The sequence below is a fragment of the Alligator sinensis genome, unplaced genomic scaffold (genome assembly GCF_000455745.1).
Source record: "Alligator sinensis unplaced genomic scaffold, ASM45574v1 scaffold1517_1, whole genome shotgun sequence".
NCBI lineage: Eukaryota > Metazoa > Chordata > Crocodylia > Alligatoridae > Alligator > Alligator sinensis.
Window position 1 is genome coordinate 1,279 of NW_005842459.1, and position 4,397 is coordinate 5,675.

Here is a 4,397-nt window from a genome sequence, read left to right on the forward strand (position 1 = left end):
AACACGCACTGCCTTTTTTTAGAATTATGCACACTGAATATTAAATCCCGGAAGTTCCCCATTGCACCGCCAAAGCCAACACCAACTTGTTTATTTCATGCAGCGCCTTTCTGGAATGTATGCAGACTCTGATTAACATTCACATAATACATTTAACATAACAAAAATACATAATAAATTTATTAACATTCTTCCAGTATCTTGGAGAACATCAGCGGTTGTGCTACATACATCACACAGCTAATTTAACGAGTGGAAGAGAGAAAGGGGGAGCACGTGGGGTTTTTTGAGCAGCTCACAGACATGAAAAGGTCACTGCACTTAATGTACCCACCTGAAGAGAGAGCAGTGTCAGAAGGAAGTGACCATCCTGCAATAGTTTGTGTGAAAGGCAGGGAAGGGCAAGAGTAGATCTCTGTGCAAGCACATGTGAATGGGTTGTGCCAGCACAAAGAAAAGGTCCTTGGGCTAGTGCGAGTGAAGAGGCAGCATGGACTGAAAGAGGAAGCCATTGTATGGCATGCCAAGAAGGGTTGCTAGCATCTTTCACATGAACAGAGCCTGCGGGGCATGAAAGCAAGAACACTCCTGGAGGAGTAGCACAGTACGAGGAGGGCTGGTATTTACTTTCTAATCCATGATCACATGGTCAGGTTTAAAATAACTCTTTGCCTTCCCACACAGCAAGGATCAGCAATCCACTAAATCCAGCAATTAGTGCGTGCACTAGTGCTGTTGGTTCCATCAGAAGCCACAGTTAGGGGGAGATCGTTTCACTAGAGCGTTTGTACAGGAGGAGAAAAAGGACACAAGAAGAAATAAACTAAGTATTTTCAATAATTGAAGTATTTGAATAGATTTAGATTCAGAAAATAAATATATGTAGATTTTTAAATGTCCCCCATTACTTGTGTGCATTAAATAACAAAATATTAGCAAATATTGCGTACAAAAGGCTGCTCTACTCGTATCCTGTAGTTGTGCTCTCAGGTAAAAGCCAAGTCTTAATAAATGACTTCACTTGGACTGAAGAGAAACTTTACTTTCAAGGATGTCTGATCTCCTGTGCAGCATTATTAAGAAAAAGTAAAGTTTTATAAAATGATGTAAAGATTACAAGAGTGACTGTTCCTTTCTAGTTTTCTGGCATTGCTATCCAGCATCTGAAGTTAAGAATTAGTTTTCAGTTGTTCTTTTTCAATTTTTTATTATTCCTCTGCTGTTTTGAATTTCTGGTGTGATGCCACAGAGACAAAATAATGTCATTTGGAACCTTAGGGAAAATAACATTTAGGGAGGTTTATTTAATTGTATTTTTCCCTTGGTTTCAATGAATAAACACAGCGTCCAGAAGAAGCCACAATCCTCTCTAAATGTAGCATTTAGTTTTCAGTTCCTTTGATATCAGTTCAGCCTTACTTTGATGACCCTATTACTTACGTATTTTTAACCAGATAATTCAGAAGAAATCACCGTTCCTTCCTGTTCTTGTCTTAGCTACTTTTTCTGTTGGGTGTTGGTTTGATCACTTTTTTTTTTGCTGATGATACAGGAATGGTCTTCAATCATTTTATTCCTCTGAAACTGGCTGTCACAAGCCACGTAAGATTAGTTCAATGAGAATTTGATTACCAAGTAGACTTGGCCCTCCACTTCCTGAAACATGTAAGAGCCTCAAGCAATCCCGGAGAGTTGAGCACTGGGAATAGGCTATATGGATTGTGGGAGCGAAATTGAAGTGAAGCCTGTCCGATGGGGTCCAGTGATTCGGAGAGGAGAAAAATCACCTGGTAACTTCCATTTTCACAGGGAGAGGGGTGGACTTTAGGAAATAGAGATGTGCATTGAGTCATCTTCTGTACTGAAGACAATTGTGGCAAACGGTAACGGTGTTAATACCCAAGGGAAGACTGGCCTCTTACCTGCTGGAATCCCCTCCACAGAGGGGACTACATACAACCGAAAAAGTGCTGGTGTGAAGCATTTCACCTGAAACCCCCCAACTCGCCCTTCTCAAGATGAGCAGTTGCAATCTAAGCGAAAGTCTAGCAGTCGACCTGCTGGATAATGAGCTAAAGCTACAATTGTCTGCGAAACAGCCGATGTAACTTGGCAGTCATCACTGAGCCAAATGACAGAGTGAGGCTACATGGAAAATAGAACAAGTTTTCTAATGTGGAAGTGAAAGTAGTCCTATTAAAAGAGAATCCCTGTCCAGTACAAACTGCCAGGCATATTCCATTTTACCTGTGGTTTTGTTTTCTGAGGCTTTACAAGACCACGAGGTTGGGCACAGCCTGTCTCCCCAACAGGGTTTTTTAAACCGGTTCCTGTTTTGTCATGCTGAAACTCCCCTGATCCTGTTCCTCTGATCTTTGAGCTAAATGGGAATGGTGGTCATAGCCTACAGGCAAGTTATTAGCCTACAGTGAACAGACTTAAATGCTGGATATTTAGATGTATGGCCAGTGTCTGATTATTTTATTTAAAGATAAAGGTTAAGTATCCACACCAAAAGAAAGAAGATTGCCCTGCTTTTGATAGGAAATTCTAGCCAAGTCTGTCTATCGGCAAGAGAGACAGGGGCAGCAGAGTGGATATCAGTGCTTGATTTGAATAAAGGGAAATGGCCTGTTTAAATCAGGATGGACACTCGGGACATGAGGGTGGGGGAGGTACCGTATAAAGGAAGCTTTGCTTTTCCCCCCACTTCTGTATATGCGGTATGACGTGCCAAATATTGAAAAGAGAGAGGTGTTGTCTTTGTAAACTTTGCTCCTTTAAGCAAAGGAGGGTTTCTTTTTGTAAATGTTGCTCGCTTGAGTAAGGTACCAGAGGGTTTCTCAGTGATCTGTAGCATCTGCAAATTCACCCCGCCACGGGGCTTTCACATCAAGGACTGTTTCATACCCCTGATTAATGTTTAAGCCTCAGGTGACGTTAAGTGATATAAAAGCTTTGTGTCTGTTTATTGTGTTTTTGGCAGTGTGGTCACAACAGAACAGATGAAAGCTCCCTAAAAAATATTGTGTGTGTTGGATGCTGAACTAAGATGTTCCATCAAGATGATGACCCTTCAAAGTCAAGTCAGTATATCTCAGGCAGCAGGTTCATCATGCTGCCCACTTTAGTAAGACAAAACAGACTGGAGAAAGCTGGAGCGTTACGGCTCCCTAATGCAGATGATTTCCACGATAATCCCCTCTCATGACTTAGGTAGTCTCACAGTGGATAAAACGTTTCTCTCTGTGCGATACCATTGACTTTTGCAATCAGTACCAATTCAGATATATACCCCCTGACTTTACTGCAGAAGGTGACATAAAGGGCTGAGGGCAGACCACTCTTCAGAAGGGAAGCGTACTTCTGGAGCTGCTTCCCTTCTGATCCATCACTGCTAAGATTGGCTGGCGTTGGGGTATCTTTGAGAGTGTGGATGGGGGGAGATATGAAAATTATGAGTAGAAATACAGTTTGCCAGAAGGTAGTGGTTACATGTGATAGCTATTACAGTCGCTATATTGTGATTATAGTGGTGGGTAGGCATAAATATTTAAATACAACAGCAGTGGATTTAATTATATGTATGTGTATTTGCATAAGTACTTGAATGTGTATTATTGTATGACATTCGTATAAAAGTTTTCCTGTTTTAATATTGGTGAGGTTTTTCATAGTACAACTTTTGGTGCGAGATAGAAGCCCGAATAAACAAAATTGGGGCCTGTGAATCAATCAGATCACTTGTCAGGGGGACTCATTTAATTATTGCAGTCTTCCTTTCTCCAAGACCTGTGTTGTTGCTGGCCCAAGCGATTCTCATATACCAAGAGCCCTCGAAGGCATCAAGATAGAATAACGAGGCCTCAGTGTACATCCAACAGGCCATTTTTTTGCTGCGTATCATAATAAAGAGAAGGCTTTTTGCCTCTGCTTCGTTTCCCAAGGAATGTGCTAATTAGGGTTCATTGGAATGGAAATAAAATTTTCTGTGTTCTTTCTCAGGAGAGTGGTTGGGAAATGGAAATACATAAAACAGACTACATATTTGCTTTCCATTGATGTTTAGCAGTTACATTATTATACTATCTACTGGCCACGTTTTGGGTCTGGGTAACTGTCATGGATAAAAATCCTACTTGTTCTCCCAGCCTTTTTTTCATTTCAAAGTAACGTGATGCTGCTGATGCTGAGAGAACTGCCTTACCTTCCTATCTGGACTTTGCCAGGTAGAGAACCAATATTTTCCCTTTCAGAAGGGGGACTCCTTGTTCATTGGGCTCTGTGTGGTCTTCTGCTGAGCCCATTCTTCCACCTCATTGATTCATAGATTCATAGATGTTAGGGTCGGAAGGGACCTCAATAGATCATCGAGTCCGACCCCCTGCATAAGCAGG

At 41.5% G+C, this 4,397-nt stretch overlaps 1 protein-coding gene across 1 annotated transcript in view; it reads left to right on the forward strand.

The window, feature by feature from the left end:
- Nucleotides 1-3,639: 3,639 nt before the first annotated feature.
- Nucleotides 3,640-4,397, forward strand: part of LOC102373658 (mitotic spindle assembly checkpoint protein MAD1-like) — a 195,690-nt gene continuing 194,932 nt past the window's right edge. The window contains exon 1 of the mRNA XM_014523205.2: nucleotides 3,640-3,661. The gene's annotated coding sequence lies outside the window, so the exon portion shown is untranslated. The remainder of the gene's footprint in view (nucleotides 3,662-4,397) is intronic.